A 26,097-nucleotide genomic window follows, 5' to 3' on the forward strand; every position below is an offset into this window, starting at 1 on the left:
ACAGGGCTCATGTGAACTTGTGTGAAATGAGGCGTTGCCACCTCCAGTACAGGGACCAGTGCTCAGAAGAAGACACAGAAGAAGGCACCATTTTGACCCATGACATAAAAGTGCCAAGGGACAGGTGACCTCTACCATCCGTTCCCTGCTGCTGGGGTTTGCTCATCCATCACATCTCCAATCATCTCACCTTGTGTCCCAGCCAGGCATGGCTGTAGAAGCTAGGGTTACGGAAGCATGAGAGTAGTGTTTAATGTAAGTAATGTATATGAGGTCCCACAGTTACCTACAGGGAAAGACAGGAGAGCAGACAGAGAAGAGAGGTGGAAGCAGGTGAGACCCAGAGGAGGCAGCCACAGAGGAACTGCTTCATCAGGAGCAGGAGCAGGAGCAGGAGCAGGAGCAGGAGCAGGAGCAGGAGCAGCCCTGGATAAAGAAATTCCACACACAGAAGCAGCAAGTGCCAAAGCAGCCAGGAGGAAAAACACGAAGCACTGGGAGAAACTGCATGGGTCGACTACCTGGGCCCTTGGTGGCAGAAATATGCCACGCCTAGGGGTCTGTGAACAGGCAAGAGGGGCAGGTGGTAGCGTGGTAGGGAGGAGGTGAGAAAAGAAGCTGGAGAAGCAGACCATGGAGCAGCCAGGCCAAGGTAGCTGGCCCTCAGGCAGTTATTAGTAAAAAGCCTAGGAGTGGTTCAGCACAGGAGTCACATGGTCGCAAACAGTAGCCCTGCCATACCCACAAGAAAGATCCCAAGACTCTCAGTGGCTATCTAAAGCCATGGAAGGTGCTAAATTCTCTCTCTCTCTCTCTCTCTCTCTCTCTCTCTCTCTCTATATATATATATATATATATATATATATATATATATATATATGTGTGTGTGTGTGTGTGTGTGTGTGTGTGTGTGTGTGTGTGTTTGGGTGTGTGTGTGTATGAGTGTGTATATGTGCATATATACATTCATATATGTATATATGCACATATACATGTATATATTTACATATATACACACATATGTATACATATGTATATACATATATAAAAGTAAGAGATTAACAATAGCTAAATAAAAATAAAACATTATAATTTTATTGCAGATTATTACCACATATTACAATAGAAAGTCATTCAAAACTTATGGGAATTTAATGTATATATATATATTCTATATATAAATAGAAATATATAAAATTTTCTATATATACATATATATGTGTGTATGTGTATATATTTACACACACATATATATATATATACATTCATATATGTACATATACACATATATATGTGTGTGTGTTCTACACATACATATATGGTAGTGTGTAATCCATAAATCAAGCAAGTAAGAGATTAACAATAGCTAAATAAAAATATTATAATTTTATTACAGATTACTACAACATATTACAAGAGAAAGTCACTCAAAACTTATGGGAATTTTCTGCGTAACATTTTTGACTAGCGGTCGACAGCAGAGAGCTGAGGCTGAGAAAGCCAAGGAACAGATAGGAGAGGCAGCTCTATCTATCCACAGTACTAATTGTGCTCCAGCTACGGGGGCACAGTGCTGGCCTCTTCTACATAAAGTCTCTCCTTGACCAGCTCTGATGATAAATGAGCCTGACAAGGAGGTCTCCTCTTCGATTCATATAATTAATTATCCCTTGAGAAGTGCCCAATTTAGGAGCGCGTTTTTTCTTTTTGAAGAGACAGACTGGCTGACTAACCGAAGGCCACACGAGAGGTCCACAACCAGCCCAGCCCAGAACCTGCAGGGAAAAGCACTTGGAAGTCCTTGGAAACCTCCTTCTGAGGTTCACAGTTCTCCCTGAGGATTTGGGAAGAAGTTGAGAGAGGCTATTATATTAGTGAAGATGTCAGATAAAGTGGAGAAGAGAAGAGCAAACCCCTTCGTTCTGCTGGAAGCCGATTTGTGAGCTGCATTTTTGTGGGTAAGGGAAGAGTGGGGTGGGAGTTTCTAAACCCTCAAAGCTGTTCCCAGGCAGGACGGGGTCTCCTTCTCTTCTTGTCTTTTCCTCTCCCTCCCCCAACTCTCTTGCTAAGCCCCTCTCCAAAAAGGTTTATGGAGACGACTCCAAATAGCCCCCTCTCCTGCAGGCATAGTCACACCAACCGAAAGGAGATTTAATTAGCAAAATCTCGTTAGGCAAACGAAATTATCCGTAAGACAATACTCTTCTGGACAGGGGGTATGATTAAACAAAGCCATTAATTGAGAGAGTCGCTTTGGCAGCTCCCGAGTTGCGTTCATCTCCGGGCAGGCTCCACTCTGCCTCCGTGGACCTGGGGAACAGACTCTCGGCCTCCTCCCCTGCCTGCCTAGTCTATCTCCTCTCCACTTCATCTCTGCTCTTCCCAGGGCCCCTCCGGTTAGGGCTGCAGACCTCCGCATCTCATCAGCGGCCTCTCTGCTGCCAGATTCCCGCTAAAGTGTCTTGATTGCATAATGTCTATTTGCATAATGTAAATTGCAATCTCCTAGCTTGGGAGGCAGGAATCACAGAACAGCCATTACTTTTTACCACTCCACAAAAATTCTACATTTAGAAAGCAGATTTGCAGCTCAGAAAGCCATATAAATCTGAATCTGCCAAAACGCCATTAAATCACACCAATTAAGCTGGACCTAGGCAGAGCCCATCCCTGCTCTCTGTACACTCCAGCCCACAGAAGGCTGTAAGACATGGGAGGCTGAGACAGAAGGGCTGGAGACAGATGCTGAAAGGACCAAGCAGGAGACTCTCTGTCATAAGCCTGATCAGCATACTACTCATAACATCCCTCTACACACACACACACACACACACACACGCACGCACGCACGCGCACCTGGTACAACAAGGAGACTTATTGTCTCATGCTTTGTAGATTGTACTTGTCTTGGCTGATATTTCTTTATTATTATTATTAGTAGTAGTGTTAATATTATTAATAACAGTAATTTTTAATGGGGGGGGAGGTCTCTGTATGTTATCACCCCTGGCCTGGAACTAGCTATGTAGGCCCGACTGGCCTCAGAAACACAGAGATCTGCCTGCTTCTGCCTCAGTGATTGAGACTCAAAGTGTGCACTGCTGTGCTCAGTTTGACTCGTGATTTCGGAGAACAAAGTGTAAGAAGGTGAAACTGCACCTTCAAGCAGAACCAAAGGGAGGCCTGAGCCAGGTACTTCACAGAGGATTAAAATCAATTCCTATCAGCTCTTTGTTAACCTTTCCTCTTCTCCAGCTGCCGGGAAGAGAAAGAGGGAGTGCAAAAACCTGACTCTGACTAGGCTGTTCTGGACGGAGTCTCAGCTCCCTGAAGAGCCCTCTCTGAGAGTCCTCAGAGGGAGGGGTGAGTCCCAAGCTCTGGAAGTGCAGTACTCCCTTGGACAACCACCCAGCACTCTGGCTTCTCCGAAGCAGTGTACCTGGATACTCTTTTGCCTCTTTATTGCTCATTCAATATTCATTTGTCAAAGGGCAAGATGCTAATGTGTATTATTAAAACATCAATAGTTTATGAGTGAACTTTATGGCAAGTACAGTTAAAGGCAAGATTCTTCACAATCTCTCCGAAGCAACAGAAAGGGATGATCTTTCTCCCTAGCTTCTTTCTTTCTAGTCATTCTAATTTTTTTTCTTTTTTCAATTTACTGGATAAATGAATGGGCAAAATCACCATTGACCCTGTATGCCAGGAGTGAGCATTCACAGCTGGTTTTCCCGTCCTAGGAAGTGGATACAATGTGATTCCTTTAGCTGCTCAAATTTAACAGGTTTCCTGACCTAAATTTCATGAGAGTAAAAAAGAGGAAATTATTCCACACCTTTATGCCCAACCATCTTCATAAGTGGGCCCACTTTAACTCTGCCTAAGCGAGTCCCAGACTCTGCATTAGACTCTGAATGCTGAAGGGATGCTGGAGATGATGTTACCCGACATCTTGTTAGAGGAGAATAAACTGAGGCTCTTTTTTTTGGGGGGGGGGAGGAAAGGTTCTGAGACAGGATTTCTCTGTGTATCCCTGGCTATCTTGGAACTCATTCTGTAGACCAGGTTGGCCCTGAACTCTTTTCTTTTAAATTAGATTTTATTATTAAATTAGATTCATTCAAATTAGATTTTTGTCAACACAATGATTATACACATCAAAGGGGATTCGGGGATTGTTTATGCATGTGTACAGTATACACTGAGCAAATAATGAAGAAGTTCAAGTCTTGATAATAGTTCTAGGTTGAATTTCAACTGTTCCATAGACTTCTTTCCCGTGGTACTTCCCTTGTCTTCTGGGCTTTCTCTTCTTTGTACATACAGAGCTAATAACAGAATCCCATAACATAGGGTAAAGTGAGAAAATGCATCCCAGGGCCTTAGCATAGTGCCCAGTAAACAGTCAGCAAGCTCTGCTTACTAATATTAAATTTGACTTCATGAGGAAGAAAACCTTTTCACCAAATACTGCTGTTCTTCTCTGCCTGGCTCCTGGTACTAGCCATTCCCAAGTGTCAGTCCTTGTAAGATGGACTAGTTCTGTTTCTACTCTCTGACGACTTGAGATTCATTTTTATCCCTTAAGTCAAAATTAAGCCGGAGCACCCAGATTCTCTTCAAAAGTTAGCAGCATCTATCAGGCAAGGGAAAAAGGTGAAGAGAGTAGTAGTCCCTTAAGAGTGCGGGCTCCCAGACTGGAATGTGTGATAGAGGAAAAAGAGACTAGCAGAGGAGTTGGAGAGGCTTGCAGAGTCCTTGCTGACAGGTCTAGAATCCCCTAGATATAAGATTCCAAGATGTGAGTTATAAGTTACATACTGGACTTATTCTCCCTGGTATGGGCTATGACATCCCAGTTTCTCCCAGCACAGGATCTGTCAGTACTACCACACCCTGCCTGGGAAAGAGGCTGAGTTTGACTTTGAAGGATTTCTAAGACTAAGGTTTCTTTCCAGGGTGTAATGGATGCTTATGTTGGTAAATTGTCCGTGTGTTGTTTAAGCGCCCTGAGATGCTGACTCGGGAAGCAAGGTCGCCTCTCAGCCCACTTCAGATCCAAGCATGCTTATGCCCCCAAACCTAAGTCCTGAGTCAGCCCGGCCTTCGGGTTCTGTGACAGAAAGGGAAAAAAAAATGAAACAAAAAACCAACCAGTAAACAGCTAAGAGTGGTAAAAACACCATGCCCTTGAGAAGAGCCTGGAGGGAAACCATTTCCAACCAAGGTTATTACTGTTTATCCTGTAATGTAAAATAAAATGGAACAGGAAATTCAGCTTCGAGAAGTTAACCCATAGACGAAACTGCAGCTGGGGACTTCAGCTGACTGGCTCAGCTTTCCCAGTTGGTTTCTCCTGGATGATTGTAAGTAACTGACTTGATGATGTCACTTTCCTGCTGGTATTTGTTCTTTTATTTGAAATCTCACTCAAGGGCACTCTTTGCTCTGTACAGGACTCTCTCAGTTGTGAGCTCCAGCTAGCTGCTGCCTCCATGGGGCTTCCCCAGTTTCTACTGGACGTTTGTAAGCCCTGATTTGATGATACTACCTTGTGTTTGTGCTCTCAGTCGGGATATCCCAATTACCGCTACCGCAGCCTGATTTGATGATATTTTCGTTGTCTGTTGCTTCTATGGCTACTCACTACTTATTCTTTTATCTTTCGTTTTTTTATCTACTTAAGAAGCGTACTCATTCAAAACTGAAAGTGCAGTGCTCATAGATCAGTCTTCAGACTGTACAGAATGCATCGTTCCCCCCACCCCCACGGGTCAATCTCAATTGTTCTGAGTAAACAGGTAAGGTCAATTGTACCGGGCCAATAGCAGCTCCGGTAGGTTGTGGTCTCCAAAGATGAGAGCAACAGCATATAATGGCTTCCATATCTATAGGTCATATCACGGATTTGATTGATCACAGATAGGAAATATTTAATAAATAAAGTGTAAGGAACAAGTAAGTCCAAGCATTTTTTTTTTTTTGTTTCCTGTTTCATAAACAACATGGCATTATCAACAGCTTACACAGTATTTACATTGTGTTCAGTCTTATAAGTAATCTAAAGATGATTTCAGGTATGTGGGAGGATGCACATAGGCTATTTGCAAATCCCAGGCCTACAAGTACCTGCATCTACATCTTCAGATTTTGGACTCTGCAAGGGGTCCAGAACCATTCCCTGTAAATATGAAGAGATGATGAAAAAAATTAAAACACACACACACACACTGCCGCTGCCACCACTACTGCCATAGCCACACTGCCACTGCCACCGCACCACGCAGCCACGAACGACACTTGCTCTTCTCTTAGCGGGATGTTAATCCTGTTGAGAGGCAGTGAGGATTGTGGACCTTCATACCTCTTCTGATGGACAGAATGAAGTTTGGGTGGTGCTGCTTGACTTTATGGAGCAAGTCACGAAAGGCTATAAAGCGTCCCCTTGACTTTTGCTCTCCCCTCAGGCTGCTTCGCCTTAGAATTTGGCAGCCATTATTGTAAGGAAGCACCGACCTCAGGGAAAGGCCGTGAAGTTCTGACTGACAGGTCTCAGTCAACAGCTAGAATCAAAGCTTAGGATTTTGAGTGAATGAACCTAGGGTGATTCTACCATTCAGCTTTTGAGTTGTCTTAACTGAAATCCCGTACCCAACAGAGACAAGCTGCCCTCACCATACCCTATATAAATTTCTGACTCACAAAATATGTGGGCAGAATAAACATTCATCTCCTGTGTGTTGTAGGTCAGTTTGTTACACAGCCTAAAAAGACACCACTAGAATTAAATACCACTATGTTTTGTTTCCAGCAAACTCAGCAACAATCATTGGATTTCCCTGAATTCCCTCTGAAACTTCAGATTTTCTGTCCCTGTCACTCCAAGCTTGCTGTCTCTCATCTTCTGCCTCCCACTTCAAATGGCAGCGTCCTCACACCTGAGGTGGCTTTGGGAACTACTACCTGAAAAACCTTTGATACCTGCCCACTGGAGAGCCCCGGAACTGCCCTTGGGTTTTCCCTGTAGGTCCAAGAATGTCCCTTTAAGGGAGCTTTGCCTGAATTTGGTTGGCCCTGTGTTCAGAACGCCATTCCTTAAACAATGGGGAGGAAAGACACAGTCCAATTTCTCTCCCACTCTCAACTCTCATCAAAGTTCACGCTCAGCTTGCTTCTTATACATGTCTTGACTTACGAAGTCCCAGTGACCTCCGATTCGAGGAGACATTGAGTCTCACAGAGGTCATTAGCCTTTACTCCAGCTCCCCCGACCCATGCTCGCGCCCACACCCTTATCCTCGGTTCTAGGCAGGCTTTCTTGGAACAGGATGGACAAAGACACCCTTCCCCACACCTTCAGCCTGGGGATTCTACCACTCCAGAGCCAGGGCTTGAGAGGAGGTGCCCTGGGAGCCGAGGCCCGTCAATCACTCACTCAGGCAACCAGCACTGAATTGCAGGCCATTAGGCAGAGGACCGGCGCCCTGCTCACTCACCGGGGCAGCCATCGGCAGGATGTTAGCCGATCGCAAGGCGGCCATTCTTATGATTTATTCAAACACTCATTACAGTCAATCTATTTTTACACAGAGGTGAAGATGTGCACTGATAACGGTTAATCATTTATAATTCCATGAACTGGTTGAAAGCCAATGTACTATCAAAGTCGCAGCAGTGGTTCCTTTAGCCTCAGGTAGCCCCTGAAGCAAAAAAGAGAAGTCTTTACGCTGGCCCAGGGTAACCCGGTCACTTGCTAACACCTAACAACTCGGAAGACGGTGAGTCCCAGATCTGCCCGCTGGAGCCTATACCCTGCTGGAGGGAGCACAAGCCAGAGGAGTGAGCAGAGGGGCAGTTCTGCAAAATACCTGAAGAGAGAGGTCACACTGAGCTGGAGTTACCAAGAAGTACTGTGCAGAGGAGCCTGAACTTGGGCCAGGTCCTACACGTGGGCAGATTGATACCAGGGAAGGGGGGTGGGGAGATAGCCAACACTGAACCATTCAGCCTCAAATGTGGTGGAGCCATCACAGCGCTGGAGGAAGGAAGGGATCTGCAGTATTTCCTTTTCCCTCCTTCACACATCCACAGAAATAACCAAATACAAAAGAAAACGTAGGCTATGAACACGGCCCAGATTGGGGCCCCGATGTCGTCCATTCTTTCTTTCCCTGCACCCCTGCTCAAACCACTGACCGAAGTGGCCAAGGATCAGGTTGGCCTTGTAAACCGAGCGCTCTCTCCCCTGGCACTCATGAGACATGTAAAATACCAAGTCCACCTTTATGTCCAACCAATACAGTCTAATTAAGTAGCGTGTCATATTACAGAGCCTGGTGGTCATATTCAGACATAATCTAATTACAGCCCCACCGTATTTACATTCTGACTAGTTCACTTCTCTTCTGCGATGTGTAGCAGCAGTTAAAGAGCAGGCTTGGGGCTGGTCCTGAACCCATAACCTTATGGGGTCAATGTGGAAATGCCAAACAAAGTTACTTACAGTTCGGGGCTTCTTTTCTAGTGAGCAGCATGAAGGACCAGAAATCCTTAAAGTCTTGTTCCAGGTTTCACCTGCCAAGGAAAGGAAATATCTTTAAAAATTGAGTAGAATTCGGAGGTTAAGAAGCAGGGTGGGCATGGGGTAGATCCAGGGATGAACCTGCTTAACAGCCCCTGTGTTGAGTGAAGAGGCTTTCTAGAAAAGATTTCAGGTACACAGTGAGTACTGTCTTCTACAAGTGAGTCAGGGCAGACAGGGCCACACTCTCTTCCACCACACCTCATTTCTTCTGATTTTTCAGCCCCTTCCCCACAAAAATCCCAGAAGGAAAAAAAAAAAACTTCTTGGTGGTTGAATATCCTAAGCTGTCCAAAGCAATAACCACTGACTAGAACTTTACACCCGGTGAAAGACCCTGTGCAGGGGCACAGAGCTGAGAGCCCTAGGAAAGGCTGAAGTGTGGGCGGAGAAGTCTGCACCATACAAGCAAACAAGACCGACTCCATTGTTTGTGGCGAGAAGAGGAAAGTCTTCCGACAGGAAGAACTTTTTTCATTTTTTTTTTTAAAAAGGTTTTGAGATTATAATATAATTATATCATTTCCCTTTCTCAAACAGGAGGAACTTAAGGCGAAAAGCCCAGAGGGGGTAGAAAGAACACCGTGCATGAAAAAGAACATTAAAGACAATTTGAAAAAAAATTAAAAAAAAAAAAAAACAACCTAATTTTCATTTTCTTTTTGGGGTACAGTTTTAAAAATAAAGTGACGCAATATGTTTATCAAGGCGTCTACTTCATGATCTAGATGCACTAAATATCCAGGAATAGATCCCGTGTTTAAAATGTTGCCACTACCTTACTGGAGGAGTAAGATTGCCCTCATGAAAGAATCCCAGAGAAGACACCACTGTACAAAAAATTATACTAAGTTCTGGCAGCGACCATCACACTCCCTCCACAATGAGGTGAAGTTAGCAGGGCTTGAAGCACTCAAGGGAAGTTTCACAGGAGGTAGCATGTGGGTCTGAAGGCTTGAATAAGCATGGCTCGGCTGGTGGGAGGGAGAGGGTGTCAAGCATGGAGAGTTTGGTTCTGAATGCCTCCCAAAGGCCTATGTGTCAAAGGCTTGGTTGCCAGAGTGGCACTGTTAGATGTTCTAACCCTGGAGAGCTCGAGACCTGGGAGGTATTCAGAGCGTTAAGAGTGGATTCTATGACCCCAGTTCTCCTGCTTTGCCTTCTGCTCTTCAGCCAGAACATGAGCAATTTCGCACTACCATATGCTTCTACCAGGACCTGCCTTGTGTCCTCGAAGCAATTTGGCCAATCAGCTATAGACTCAAATACCAACCAAATGTAACCTTTTCTCTTTATAAATGGATTCTCTGTGATATTTTGTAACAGTGAGATGGAAAGCTCACTGACAGGAAGACATGCCCCCCCCCCCCAAAGAAAGTTGATCCGAGGAAAGGCAAGGAGGGAGAAGGGTGGTGGGCCCTGGGACAGTGTTGAGGTTTCTCTGCCTGGGGGATTCTTAAGGAAGGAAATAGTTCCAAGCAAGCACAGTGGTCTGAAGCATCCAGGACTCTGAGGATCAGGCAAGAAAGATCAGGTTTGGCACCAGAGCTCCTCGAGTTACTGAAGATATTTTTTGGTGGCTCTCTCCCACTCACTTCTATACTTCCCCTTCAACGAAGACAAGAGAAGTGTCTTGGGAAAAGGTGGAATTTCAATAGACTCCGGCATGAGCACAGGGAGGTGTGCCCATGGAAATAAGTTCTCCCCTTACCCATGATATTCTCTAGGCTAAGGCTCTTCTGTGGCCCCCTTCCAGTGGCTGCATGTTCATGGTCCTAGCTTCTGCAGGTCTCTCATAAGTAGACCATGCCACTAGACCGTAAGTCACGGTGGAAAGGAAGCATGTCTGATGTGTCTTTATATCCCTAGAGTTTAGCAGAGTGCCTCAAATCGGTCCGATGCCCATAAGCATCTGCTGAAACACCGAATGACGGACAATGTTCACTCCAAACAGAATCCAATAAGAACAACCAAATCCAGCTCTTAGTTGGCAGTGGGCTTGAACGTGTGCTCTTCTTACTTTCACAGTATGTCTGAGCACTACAAGAACTGCGGACACAGAGTTTCCACAGCAGTGGTTCTCAACCAGTGAGACAGGACCCCTTTGAGGTCAAAAAACCCTGTCACAGGGATCTCCTAAAGCCATCAAAAAAACACAGACACTTACATTACGATTTATAACAGTAGCAAAGTCACAGTTATGGAGTAGCAACAAAAATAATTTTATGTTTCAGGGTCGCCACAACGTGAGGATTTTTTTTATACTTTACTATTTTATTACATTCACATTTTTATTAAATTTATATTTTATTCAAATTTCAGAATAATTTACTGTTCATAATTTTATCATTTATAATAATTAATTAAATATTTATGTTTTACTATTTTATATTTAAAGGTCACAGGATTAAGGAGGCTGAGAACCACCACTCTAGAGTCTATGTAATGAGGCAATGTGCTCTCTCCCTGCCCTTTGGGTCTGTCTGCCTAAGATGCCAACAACTTAGACAATATCCCTGCCTTTTCATCTGCACATGATGAAAAGCCAAGAAGGGAAGCTACTTGAAGATCAGAATCCAAATTACTATAAAACACTGAACAAGATTAAAAAAAAAAAAAAAGATGGCCTAAACTAGAACATTCATTTTTCCATCAACAGCTTTTATCCCTTGCACACCAGCATCATGACAACTTTCATGATAAATAATTTTGAAAGTCACAGGGAAATTTGCCCATAATCGCATTACTTGAAACTATCAAATTATACTTTATGTCCACATGCAAATCCATTTTCTTAATATAACTGTAGAAAATGCTGTGACATATATATATGTATATATATATATACATATATATACATATATAAATACATATATATATATATATATATATAAATACACACACACACACACACACACACACACACACACACACACACACAAAACCTAGCTCTTATACTAAAAAAAAAATCAATTTAGGAACCAGAATGAGTTGAATCAGCTTGAAAAACAACAACAGAAAAACCTTGGGTCATCCGAGTTCAGTGCAATCTCAGGATAAGTTCTGGGTGCTGCCAAAGTTGTTAAATCTGATCTTAATAGCCATACAGTGTCTTGGCTGAGGCACCAGTGATGTCCTCCTGGGCTTACCAGGTCATATTAGCTCTGTATGCTGTAATGCCCTCATATTTTAAGAACTTTGACATCCATGAGTAAAAGAGAGAGCAAGTCTAGTGGTCACAAGGGCAGGCTCTGGCATCATGATGTACGTCGTTCAATCCAAACGTGACTATGGGAAAGTTCCCAAACCTCTTTGTGTCTTAGTTTTTCATCTTTAAAACTAATTAAATTGCAGGTTCTGAGAATGGATGGGAGGATGGTGGGGGTGCCATACAACCTAAGGTGTGTTAGAATAGTGCCTCATACAAAATAAGCAGTTACTGGGTACCAGGTTTTATTGCATTCTTCTCAGTAGGAAGAGGGTGGAAGGTAGAAGACACAGGAGAAGAAAGCAGACCTGCATCTGCCTTTTGTCCTCCTTAGAAGCACTCATTGATGACAGAGTTAGGATACCATTGCCTAAAGCAACCTGACCTCTCTTCCTCAGAGTAGACATCCACATGCATAAGGAAAGCCCAAAAGAGGGGCCACATTATTCTAGAAGGCAGGCTCAAGACTAATCAAAGATCCTAGAGGAAGCTAGTCTTCGCATAACAAGGGATTCTCTAATAATGAGAAACACTCAGAATGAATAAGGCTTCATTCCAAGTAGTGACTCATAGTCTTGAAGGAGCTTCCTGCACTAAATGAAAAACTGTGCCAAGGAGTGGTGTCCCAGATTTGGCCTTCAGCCATTAGCAAAATAAAAAAAGAAAATGCACACATTTGAGAGAGAGAGACAGAGAAAGAGACAGAGAGGGGGATAGGGGGAGGGAGACAGAGAGAGAGAGAGAGAGAGAGAGAGAGAGAGAGAGAGAGAGAGGCAGAGAAAGAGAGAGGGAGTCAGAGGCGGAGAGAGTCAGAGACAGTGACTCAGAGACAGAGATAGACAGAGACACAGAGACAAAGAGTATGTTTAAACATTTTAAAATGGCATTTCTAATTTCTGTGCACATGTATGTGTGTGGGTACAGCACAAGCGTGTATATGTACACAAGTATGCACAAATGCAGAAGCCAGAGAACTTCAGGTACCTTTCTCTATTGCTCTGAACCTTATTCCTTTGAAGCAAAGTTTCTCACTGAACCTGGAGCTTGTGTTTTTGACTAGGCTGGTAGCCAGCAAGCCTTAGCATTCTGTTTCTCCACCCCTACCCATGGCACTCGGGTCACAGGCTCATGCAAGATCACAGCCAGGGAGTTATGTAAGTGATAGGATCTGAACTCAGGTTGTCATGGTCACCCAGCCAGTGTTCCTAACCACTGAACTGTCATATAAGCTCTGATAATTCTTATTTTGGTATAATATTAATCATGCCATCTTTGTCACCACCATCTCATAACAAGATTCAACCTAGAAAGAGAGAGCAAATGTCTCACAACTAACGGTCATTCGTTGAGTTGAATAATTAAAATATCATCGAAATCATATCCTGTCACAACAGGGCAGTTGCACGGATGAATTCACGGGAATTGTGACAGTGTAGGGAAGACCTGAGACAAGCTTCCACCAAACAAAATCCAAGCATGGAGAAAAGAAGAGACATGAAACCCCATTCCTAGCTGAGGAACTGTCGGCATTTGATAGCTTCTGGGAGAAGAGGAGTCGCCTTTGTGTATCAGTGTGACCCCTGGAAGACTGACCACACTTCAGGGCAGGCCTCATTCTCAAGAGAAGTAGGGTAACACAAACTGAACTCTGTGGGGAAAGTGGAGAAGTGTGGGGAGGTGAAGGTAGAGAGATGGATGTGAGAGGCTGAGGGGTGGGCATGGTCAAAGCACGCTGTGTTACATTCTCCAAGAATTGACACCAATATTTTAAGGCATACTCCCTCTCCCCCTCAGTCCCATTTGCCATCTCTGTTTCTGTCTCCAGCTGTCCATTTTTCTTCATCTGTCTCTCTGTTTGGTTCAAACTTTCTTCCTTCTTTCCTCTTAACTCTACTTATTTCTTCCCCTCATCCCTGCTCCTATTGAAATAGATTTTTTTTAAATCACATACTATATCCCTATTATGGTTTCTCCTCCCTCTGCTCCTCCCAATTTCTCCCCACCTTCCCTCCTATTCAGGTTCACCGCCTTCTGTTTGTCTGCAAACAGGCAAGGGTCCTGAAGAGATAGTTCAGTGGATAAGACCACTTTCTGCTCCTCCAGAGGACAGGGGTTCTATTCCCAGTACCTCTGTCAGGCCTCTCACAACAGCCTGTAACTCCAGGGTATTTAATATATTAAAAAAGAAAAAGAAAATAGACAGGCTTCTAAGGATTAATAATACAATATAATTTAATTAAATAAAACAAACCTAACACATTGAAATAAGACAAAACAAACAGAAGGAAAAGAGACCAAGAAAAGTCACCAGGAACAGATATAGATGAAGAGACCCACCCATTCACGCACTTAGGAATCCCATAAAACCACTAAACTGGAAGCTTATATGTATAGATATGTGTGTGTGTGTGTGTGTGTGTGCGCACGCACGCACGCATGCACGCACGCACACCTGTGCACAGAGGACCCATGGAGTAAAAAGAAAGAAGAAAACAATTAAATATATACGTAAATAAAATAAAAATAAGATAAGATTTTAAAAATAAGGGAAAGAGGAAAGGGAAAGTCTTGACATAGCATTATGAGACAAGGAACAGCCAAAGATACCTTGGATTGACTTCATTTTCTGTTGGCATCTACTGTTGGGCATGTAGTCTACCCATAAGAGTAGTTTGTTTCTCCAGTGAGACTCACTTGGAGAAGACTAAAGTTTTATTTGCAAGTACTTATCATTTAAAAATATCTGGGTTAGGGATGAGGGCATTCTGTTCCTTAGCTCGCTCTCTCTCTCTCTCTCTCTCTCTCTCTCTCTCTCTCTCTCTCTGACACACACACACACACACACACACACACACACACACACACACACACACGTAACTTCTCCATCAAGGAAGAGCCGTCATGGGACTGATAACTGATATGTTATGTTAGAGCCTTCCAGAGCCAGCACTATGTGATCTCAGTAGGGAAACGCCACATCAAGGACATGCGCCCATGCAGTAATATGACAAGAATTAGGATTTCAGGCCAGTTTTCTTCATTCTGAACATGATATGGAGTCATAAATGAAACTGACTACTCACATCTATAGACATGAAGGAATAGGCAAGATGGTAAATAAAGGGGAGGGGTTTGTTTGGAAAACAGATGAGAAAGGATAGAGGAAAGCTTCCCCAGGAGGACTTCCAGAACTTGACTTTGCATCCTTAGACAGCTGTGCAGCCAGCTGTGAGGCACACCCAGGTAAGTTAGAAAGATGGAAATAATGTTGTAAACAATGGTCCAATACAGACAGTGTCGCATCGAGGGGTATCAGCTAGATGTGTGGATTCATGCTCTGACTTTGCAATTATCTTACTGTTTGATCTTGGAGAAGAACCATTAACGACTTTATGCCTCAATTTTCTTATTAAAAAAATGATAAGGTTAGACTAGGCAATCCTTAAAACAAAGCTCCCCAACATCTGATACGGTTCTGATTAATTTCCAGGGAAAGTGCTAAATCTCTTCCTAAAGGGTCTCATAATGTAATTGTGGCTAAGAGCAAAGATTTGGGGGTTCAGATATGTTAGTTTCTAGCTGGGACCCATTAATATTTTGATTGTAGTCTCTCTCGGTCTCAATTTTCACCTCTCTACGAGGAAGAAGACACTGGAAACAACTGAGACAATGCATCACATTTACTGAGCGACTTGGACTATATTAATAACTTAACAGGATGTGGCTGACAGAGACTGTAAGCAACTGAGTGGGGAAAAGACAGGTGAGTGGCAAAGACTTGGCCATCTGTAGCCAAAACTTTCCTGTTCTTGCCTAAGCCAGTCCTTTGAGGTCAGATCTGTGAGATGCCCTTCTCAGGTGCCAACTGTTTCCTTGTATGCCCGTCTTCTCTGAAGAACTCCTGTGGCATATGAGGAAACCTCCCAAAAGGGAAGCAACTGAGGGAAATCCTGAGGAGGACGAGGCAATCGTGAAGGATACCTATTAACTTACTTCAGTGACTTCAGATGGCACATGCTGTGTACCACTGTTGCGGATTCTCCACACTGTTCCACCTGTCTGGGTGACATTCTGCAATTGTTTACACTTGCCCTATGGGATTACCATTCAAGCACTGTAGCTCCTGGCCAGCAGGTTCTACATGACATAGTAGCTGGGTGATCAAACGTATCATTACTTCACACTAAATATACAGGGCTTGAAATTCTTACCCATTGTCATTGAGGACGTCAGATACCTTTTCTCTAAGCCTGGTAGATAAGGATTCTACTTCTACAACATCCTTGGTTTTTGGGTCACAGGCAGGGTGAGCACCCAGTTGCAAAGGACCTGCATGTGGTCCCTGAGTCACATTCCCTGCATCCTCTAATCTTGAGCCTGTAGTTTTAGTGTAGGTGCGAATCTGAAGCCCTATATAGAATCTTAGCATGAGTAGCCTAACCCCGATCACTAGTCTAAGAAGAAGAGGTGTTCTGACTCCTTGTTTATGGTTTGCTCTCTGAGCCCAGAAGGCAGGCTCACATATACTGAGCCATGTGGTTAGCAGACCAGCCTGACGTTTGCAGAGTCGAACCCATACAAGAACGTAGCCGTGTCCTCTACAGTCCAAAGACAACACCGAGAGCCTGCTATCTCCATCAATCAGGGCAGCCCCTCTGCTCATACCATGTCTTACGTGTCCAGTTGGCCTCCTGGTTCCAGACTCACCCTGATCTTGCCCATCCTCCCACTCCCTCCCTACTCCTAGAGATCCTTTTGGAACGCAAATGAGATCACATCCACCCTTCTTTAAAAATATTCCAAGACTCGGGATCTATTATTTTCCGCAATTCTGACAACACTAAAACATTTGAGAAATTTCAAGTTTTTAAAATGTTGATTTCTAACGTTTCAGGGGAAAAAGAAAAAAAAAAAAAAAAAAGAAAAGAATGACTTAGCTACTCCAATTCTGAATGTTCACTGAATGGCATTAGGAGATCCATCACCCCTAAAATGGGCACAGGAGTCCTCCTGCGTGTTGCCTAGAAAGAAAGCAGGTACCACTGGAGGTCTCTTGTCACAGAGCCAGGTATCTGAAGTAACTCTTGCTGTCTGTAGAGGAGCTTCAGATTTAAGGAGACAAAGTGGGGCAGATGGGGTAGTCAGTATGTTTCCTCTATGCTGGACCCAACTAGAAGCTGAAGGAGGACATCTAGGAGTGCCAACGCCGGACCCACTGAGTGTTCCACCCTCTGCTTCCCTCATTTTTAGGCAAGAGCCAGGAAGGACTCTCGGCAGCTTTCCAGGAATGCCAACGGCCTGAGGCTAGTGTTCAGGAGACCTACTCCCAGCCCACCCCGTTCCTTAGGCTCCACCCCTAGCTCTTGCCTCTCCTACCCCACCCCCCACCTCCTCTGTGGCAGCTGCACCCCTCCCCTTATTTCCATCATCCCACTCTTCCTATCAAAGCCCTAACAGCACATATTTTGTTAATTGTACAAACCTAATGGGGGAATGCATTGGCAAAAAAGGGTAATGGCCATCAGACCAGCAATAAAACAAAATTAATGGCCCATAGGAAGAAATCATGTCGACTTAATCCCAGCTCTGAAACTCTAATAGAATAATGGAATACCAAAGGAGGGTCTTTTCTCTCTATGCAGATTGCTTACACCATGTTAATCACTTGCAAAGCAGGCCACATACCACTCTGGCTCACATGACCCTCCAGGGAAAGTAGCAGACCAGAAACATTCAGTGCAGGGCTCATTACTGACATGCACCAGCGCAGTAACACCTTCCCTCCCTCCCCCAGGTGACTCAGGACAGCTAGTATGAGGGCCATCAGGTGTGGCGGGCTGGAAAGCGAGAGACGCCGAATGCCTAATAATAGCACGCATTTATTGAGTGCTTACTATGTGCTAGACACTGGCTAGTTGAGTACTTTCTGTCTACTAGATTTCTGCAATTCTCATTCTCATTCTCTACAACTACACCTACACGGTGCTCTGAAGCAGACACTGGCCGCCATGTGTGGTTCTTCACAGTTAAATGCGAATCAATTGAAACTTACAATGCAAAAGTCTCTGGTCTCTATTGGCTTCATGGCAAGTGGAGAATAGCCACAAGTGGGATCAACTCACGTCTACTATGACAAAACCCAAGCACATAAAGGTTACGTGGTTTGGCCAAGGTGAAATAACGAAGTGACCAATTTCAGGACTAGAATCCAGTGACAATTTTCAGTGGCACTGAAGGGGTTGGAGCCAAGTCCAGACCCATATATGATCCCTTTAGCTATAATAGCCAAAAAGTGGAAGCAACCCAGTGTTCACTGACAAAATTATAGATAAAACAAAATGTTGTAGCAACAATCTGGATGTGGAAAGTGCCCCCCAAAAGCCCTGTATTAAAGGCTCGGTTATCAACTGTTAATCCCAGAGATGGGAAGAGAAAGACCACTGAACCAAATCATCATGGCCAAATTAATTAAAGCAAGCAATTAATTCAAGCAAGCTTTTTATTTGTGTACATGGGCTGCCTCCCCCCCCCCAAGGTGGGGTTCAAGAGATCAGCATTGGACAGGAGGAAGACACTGCTTTTATAGCTCAGGAGTTGGGGGGGGAGGTTCCAAATGGGGGGCACTTGGCCAGCCAAGCAGGTAGCGTTACAGAAGAACATACACATAACAAGTTAGTCCCTCCTGAAACAAAGACATGGCCTTAGGTGGGCATAACAAGGTAGTCATGGGTGAGATAACCTTTTAAAACAAAGGTAGGGTCCCAAGATGGTTATAAACAACTTTTTAAAACAAAGACATGATTGCCATGCCTGAAACAGGCAGTTACAGAGCCATTTATAGTTTACAGGTGGGGCATAACTCAATCCTCAAGAAACAGAGGTTTAGTCATAAACAGGAATGAGTCTCGTTTGTGTTTATTATAAGATAGCTTTTAAGCTTAAGATGGAGGTGCGCTGGTTCTTCACAACCAATGACACTATTGAGAGGTGATGGAACTTGGAAAAGGGGGAGGTAGGACCTAGTGAAGCAAGTTAGGTAACAGGAGGCCTGTCCTTGAAAGAGATGTTGAAGCCCCACCCTTTCCTACTTTTGCCACCATTTGGCAAGCAGGCCTCCATCAGCACACATTCCTCCCATGATGCACTGTGTCACCACACTGCAAAGCACAGGGGCCATACAACGTGGACTAACATCTCTAAGCCCGGGAGTCAACAACAACAGTTAACCTCTTTACGAAGACTGTTTTCTCCTGTGCTTTGTCACAGTGACAGACAGCTGACTGACACAGGTAGAGATATAGAGATACACATAACCGTGCGAAAGATACACGCTACAACATGGGGGAACCTTGAGGACACTGTGCTAAGTGAAATAAGCCAGTGGGAGAAGGGAAAATACTCTTTGATTCCACTCATGGATGATATGGGAGCAGTCCAATCCACAGAGACAGAAAGCACAATGATGGTTGCCAAAGGCAGAGAGTCGGGTTGGCTGAATGGAGAGCTTGTTCATTCAATAGGGCGAGTTTCAGTTTTGCAAGATGAAAAGAGTTCTGTGAATGGATGGATAGTGGTGAAGGCTGCACAACTACGTGGATAAGTGGGATGCTACTGAATGTTCAGTGATCTTCAAGATAGTTTTCCCTTACACACACATTATACACATACACACACCACCACCATCACCGCGAACACCCCCTAATTTCTATCAGGAGAGAGAAAACACACAGTAGCTTTAAAAAGTAGAAAAGCGAAGTATTCAGAAGTCCAAAGACAAGACAAGGGGAGCTAAGGATTGTTGGCAGAGATTCCAGAGAACCCCAAGTCCCTGAAGCCACAGAGGAAGGACCTGAAAGAAAGGATGTGAGGACTGCCTCCTCCCAGGTGCAGAAAACTACCAAAGCTGTGGGTCAACCTGGAAGGCTGTGTTTCGTGGTAGCACCCAAACCAACATGACTCTAAAGGGGTAGGAAATGATTTATGAAATTATTTGGGGTTTGAAAACAGAGGAGGAGAAGGACTGCCTAGTGGGGAGAGGGGAACACCAACTTTTCAGTCTGAAATGAGAGACAGTCTAGGAATGTATCCACAGCAATAAATGATGTGCAGGAAGTCTAAAGAGGGAAGGGAATGGGAGGCTGAGAAAAGATGAGAGGGTTAAAACTCTTAACCTCTTCATGCCCTGTGGTGCTGAGCAGCTTGGTGTGTGGGAGGGTTAGACAATACAAAGAATGGCCTTAGTCACCTTAGTCCTAGGATCCTACACAAGCTATTCTAACTCTCTGAACCTCAATTTCTTCATCTCTCGGACCAAGTGGCTGGACTGGAGCAAGAACAGTTTTTAAGTTTTGGATGCCTGCAAGCCTCTTAGATTTTTATCCAGATAGGTGTGTATGTTATTCCAGGAATTGAATTATAGCAAGATTTTGAGGCTGTCCACATTCACAGAGTTCTAAGTCAGCAGAGATTTCCACTAGGTGCATATTTAGCCAAAAAGTACCAAGAGTCCAAGGAACTTTGGACAAAGTATCAATAAATCTACTGGCCTCAACTCAAATGTTTATGCTTGCCTTGCCTGTAAGAGACATTGTAAAAAATGCAACAGTGATATCCTGATACATTTTGAAAAGTTAAAATGCTGTCTCTGGTGCAAGTAAATAATCGTGTTGTGGCACTGTTTAGCTACAAGCAAGAGAAACTGTGGACCAGGCATGGAGGGGGAGGGAAGAAACTGCTTCTGCTTTGGGGAACAAAGCCATGTGACACAGGAGAAAGGTCAGCTGCAGGATGACCCTGGACATTCCTCATTTGGTTAGAAGTGAAGAGGCCCCAAAGTCCCCTCTGGAGAGGGGTCTGGCTCCAAAAGAAAAGTAAATACAGCCTACCCAGGAGGCTCAGCCCCGGGCAGAACAAATGCATGTCTTTGTGCTAACAAGTCCCCACTGGCATCTGGCTTTACTTTGCATAGAATTCTCAGCTGTGTGACAAGAGAAAGTGACAATCTGAGGATTCATCAAGGGAAGCAGAGCAGGCAAAATACAGCATTTTGCCACCAACGAGCAATAAGGACTTACCCAGGGTCATGAGGGCAGAGGGAACATCTGTACAAGGGTCAGCGCTTGCCAGCCTAGGAGTCAGTCACAGTGAAAGACAAGCTGGAGTTTAGAGCTGGCTCATAGTAGGACAGAGCATGGCTATAAGTGGTAGCATAAGTCTCTAATGTCAGCATTTTGGAGGCAGGAGGATTGTCACAAGTTCTAGGGCAACCTTGACCACATCCTGAGACCCTGCCTCAAAACTCCAACCAACCAATAAACAAAACAAAACAAAACAAAACAAAAACTTTTCTGTTTCACATTTAAGACATTTGTTAGGGGGCAGGATTTTTAGGGAATCCCAGATGGGAAGCCACATCAGGAATTCATTCATGTATAAAACATGTTTTGAATGTCAGCCCTTTTGCTAGGTTGAGATCTATGATGGATGGCAAAGCCAGTTCTCTGGTCTGCAGAGAACTGCAGGTCTCGGTTGATACTCTAATAGACATGTTCTTGGACTGTGTGCAGCCAAGGATAGCAATGAACGCCGTCCCACACAAAAATCGTAAACGTAAAACATTATGAGTCCTCTGACCTGAACTTTATAAACGGCAGCATCCTGCCTTGACATCAAAGGTTGAACAAGGCCTGGGGTGAAGTATGAAGAGACAATAGCAGGCTCGCTCCACCAAGCACTTCAAGAACTTTCTATTACTAGGCCCCTTTGCTGGTAATAGACCCGTACAGTCGAGACAGTGGGGTTAGTCACTGTTCTCAGCACAGCACTGGAATGAAGAGACGTTGGTATTTAGTCCAGACCAAATCAACCATCCTATGCGTCTCAGAGGAGTCCCAGAGCCCCTCCAAACAACATTAAGGCACTCCCCATTCATTATTTCCCAACTCCCCTCCTGGGGCTGGCCCTGAATATTGTTTCATAAATAACTGAACAGGGTTCCAGTGTTAGGCAGATGTGCACAGTACTGGTTGATGATGAGGGACTTTGGCTGTGCTAAACGGTTCTGGGATGCTGACTCTCAGCAGAGGGGTGGCTCAGTGGAGAGAGCAACAGAGTGACTGGTGTCCCCACCTGAATCCCCCGGATCACAGTGGGATGCTGAAAGAGCATTTGTTTCCAATTGTTCTTAGCCACTAATTTGGCTCCAGGGTATAACACCAATCTGAGAACAAACGGAGTAAGAAAACCAAGCTTTCCTAAGGAGACCCAATTTTGCCATAAACAGAGGTTGGGGGTGGGGGGAGGTTTCTGGGTTCACAGCACAGGCCACTGGGCATTGTGGCAGAGTCGTCAGGCACTGAAGCAGGGCCTCCGGCACCGAGGCAAACTGGCATCTCTGCCCTATAGATCCTAGCCACCCAGCTACAGTGCCATCTGCTGTGTCTCACCTGCTCATTGCTCCTCTGAGGCACCCCCAGCAGAGGACAGATTACTCTGATGGCAGGAGATGGAATATGGTCCCTTGCTAGCAGTAACTACCCAGAACAATCTCTCCTGTGCAGCTGACTGTCTCCACCTGGCATCTGCCTGCAAGAGTTTGCAGGTGGCAGAGGGTACAGGAGCTGGCTAGGGGGCTCTGCCCATATATGGAAGAGTCTAAGGGACCTCTAGGGGCAGGACCGTTAGGCTGCAGAAAGGTCAGCCATAGGCAACCTTCTGCAGAAGACACAGCAAAGCTCTTGTTTGTGGCAAACTGAAGAGCTAGCATCTTCCAGAGGCAAAGGGGGAAAGGTAGTGAGTGAGAGTGAGGCCCAGAAGCAGCTGCCTTTGCATGTGCAAAACCGCCAGCAAACAAGAGGCCCTTCTCACGGTTAAATTGCCTTCTTATGTCTTAAAGTCTCCACATCAGAGGGCTTTCAGTGTGACCCTCTTGAAGGCAAAACAGCCCACAGAATGCCTTTTCCAGTACACACCGCTTTTACTCACAGCCTCCCAGCAGACGTGTGTCATGGTTTCTACGACAAAAATGCCAACCTTGCTACCCGGTGATTTAGCTGTTCAATAATTTCATGAATTCGACCTTCAGTAAAAGTACAGGAAAGGGAACAATTTTTTAAAAGTCTCTGAGCAGTAAAAATATGTACCACAAACTCAGGTTTGTGAACCTTATTCAGAGGGGATGCTCTGGGCCTTTTCTTTTCTTTCTTTCTTTTTTTTTCTTTTTTTAAAATCAAATCATAATTTTTACTTTTTAACATGGGGGTTATAAACACAAAAATGCAAGATGTGGGGAAGGGGATGACACAGGAGCATAGGTGTTCAGGGGGAGTACAGATATCTTTCAGAACAGGGTATCATCAGCTGGGTGAAGGTTCAGGGGTCAGGTCACTATGACTCTGCCTATGATTCACTTGTCCTTATCTAAGTTGGCACTATCTGCCAAAGGCTGCCTATTTACAAGGTCTATGACTACTCAGGCAGGTAGATTTCAACAAAAGCTGGCTCTGGGCCTTTTCTTATGGCTCCTTTATTTTTACACATATTTCTAACGGGTTAAAGTAATGAGTTAGGTCCTGGCTGTCTCGACATCATAAAAGAGGGAGAAAGTAGGCTTTCCCAAAAGGCAAACTTTGGGGTCTGGAGGCCACAGAGAGGACCAAGGGGTAAACACATGAGTCTCCAGCAAGGTTTAGTCATGGTCAGACTAATTTACTCAACAAGGCTGGAGAGGAGTGGGGGAGGCAAGTTCCCACTTCCAGTATGTAACACATTCCCTGTGTTAGCTGTCTATAGAGTTGGGTCTTCTTGGTGGCCCTACACTACCAAGTCCTTCCTCTGGGCTGCCTGTGTTTTCAAAAGTCACTGGGGTTTCTAATTGGTTGGTTCATTCATTCATTCATTCATTCAGCAGGCATTGGATACCTGACAATGTTGGGTCACTCCAATAGGTAGGAAGAAAGGAAGGCAGGGAACATCTGTCATCATGACATTCTCCATGATGTATTCTGACTAGATATCAGGAAAGATAGCCCAGAAGTGGAAAGCAAACAAGTGAAGCCACCATCTAACCCAGGCCGCGAGTACACCGAGGAGAAATTTTTGTGAGAAGAGACAATGATACTTAAGGATTCAGCTTGGAAATGTCATGATACCGAAAGCTTCGAACTATACCACCAAGAAACACAGGGCAATACAGGCCTGAAGAAAAGGTATAAAGAACATCTTAGGCGAAGGTGCAGAGAGAGGTAAGGGTGAAAAATAAGAGCTGGGGAAAGTCAGAGAGATGAAGCTGCAGGGTCAACTTCCTCCTCTGCATGGTGAGTGTTTGGGACCACTGAAGTGCTCTGGGCTCCTACGTTAACTGCACTGCCTCTCCCTGACCCCACATCTCACATAGTTCTCACATAGAAGGCAGCATATGCATTGGTACTTCCTCTTCTCCAGGTACCAACCAATCACCCCAAGCATACTACAGCCCCATAGGCCCCAGCTCTAGGTTTCCAGCACAGGAAGCCAGCCAGCCACCCCAAGCCTGCCCAGTCCCTCAGACAACAGGTAGCACTGCCCATCGTTTGAGGACTCACAAGTTTTCGCAGGTGGTGGGGGAGGGGATGAAATTGGAGCAATCTGTCCCGAAGAATGCAGGTTAATAATTTATAGATTCATTAAAAAGGAAAAAAAAAAAAAAAAAAAAAAAAAACCTCTGAAACAAATTGCATACAAATTGTGTGACAGTCAGAGGAAATGTGCTAGTGTTGCTTAGTGAAGCATAATAAATGTATGCAACCCATAATAATAAGTTACTTAAACTTGGGCCACTAAATGATTTATTAATTGTCCTCGAATCCTTTCTGGTTACAACCAAAACCAAGAGCATGGTCATATTTTACCTCAGCTCATATACCTGGAACTTGGCTGCCCACAGCTGTCCACAGCTGTCCACCCCATGTTTCATCTTGGCCTCACCTTTACAGATGGACCGGCTGTCTCACCGAAGAAATACATGTGCCCCAAATATGCAAGCATATACTACATATTCTTGTTTGCCTCTCTCTCCCTCTCTCTCTCCCATGGATGCTAAGGTACCACTGGGTAGATGTTTATCCTGGGAGAGCCGAGGCCACGAGCCCTAGGTTCACATTTCACAAGCCAGTTGGACCTCTTCCCCACTCCTGGCCTGTAGGTACTCCCGGGGCTTCAATTGCCTGAAGATCCCACCTGAAAGTCAACACCTCCTTGGGACTTAGCTCTGAGAGGCTATTCTGAAAGGAGGAAGCTTCACTAAGCTGGACCCTAGAGCCTTCAGTGGCTCAGAATCCAGCAAAACATCCAACTTTGTGGGACTATTCTCCTCTGCAGAAACACTGCCTCTGTGAATAGAGAAACGGGGTGTGGTCAGGACCAGTTCTGGGATGACTGGGAAAAAAAATACCAGAGCTGTTGACTCTCCAGAGGTGACTGCCCAGGTGACAGAAAGTTGCCCCTGTCCCCAACGGGTTTCTTTCCTGTCTTCCCATCTTAGATTGGGGCTGCCATTGGGACTCAGCTGTAACTCCATCCTCTGTCACCCCACACTCAACACAGGGAGATTTCACTCCCCACCCAAAGAATTCCTCAAATCTATCCCCTACATCTCCATAGCTACTATATAATTTTGAGCTTGGAGACTGAAAAATCAACACTTCCTAATAGAATTGAGCCCCACTTGTCTTGTGGAACTTGTAACGAGGGGGGTTGTGTTGCTGCAAATTCCGTAGTATAAAATGGTACACATGGTGGTGCCCACGTCTCATTTCTATTTCTCATCATCAAACAAACAAATACGAATTCTTGTTTTTCCCTGTTCCACGGACACCCGCTGGCACCTTTTGTGGGCTCTGCTTTTGCTCAGAATACATTTTGGAGATCTGTCCGTATCAACACAGAGAGCTTCCGCGTATCAATGATACACTATTCCCTTGTCAGGAGAGGCCACGATCTAATTGGTCTTCAACTGACGGACGCGTGAGTTCTTTCCAAGCATTTGCTATCACAGACAATGCTGCAAAGGACACAGGGTCCCGACATAAAACTGCATGTCAAATTGTAGCTTAAAAGGCATATTATCTTTGGAATGTATTTGTTCATATACTTTTATTTTTCAGTGGGAGGGATCAGACTTAGGACCCTGCACACACTAGGCCACTGATTTCCTCTTTAGCCCCTCACGCTCTGTTATGTGTCTGTGTTCATGTATGTTCACCTATATACTCATGTATCAGCTGTCAACCTCAGGAGCCATCCATCCTTTGAGACAAGGTGTCTTCCT

The 26,097-nt window shown here is 44.6% G+C and overlaps 1 protein-coding gene across 3 annotated transcripts in view; it reads right to left on the reverse strand.

Annotated features, from left to right (window-relative positions):
- The window catches only part of Pknox2 (PBX/knotted 1 homeobox 2), a 297,178-nt gene that overhangs the window by 186,752 nt on the left and 84,329 nt on the right, over positions 1-26,097 (reverse strand). For all 3 annotated transcript variants that reach the window (XM_076924651.1, XM_076924652.1, XM_076924649.1), the window contains exon 2: positions 8,507-8,577. The gene's annotated coding sequence lies outside the window, so the exon portion shown is untranslated. The remainder of the gene's footprint in view (positions 1-8,506; positions 8,578-26,097) is intronic.

The sequence above is a fragment of the Arvicanthis niloticus genome, chromosome 26, assembly GCF_011762505.2.
Source record: "Arvicanthis niloticus isolate mArvNil1 chromosome 26, mArvNil1.pat.X, whole genome shotgun sequence".
Taxonomy (NCBI): domain Eukaryota; kingdom Metazoa; phylum Chordata; class Mammalia; order Rodentia; family Muridae; genus Arvicanthis; species Arvicanthis niloticus.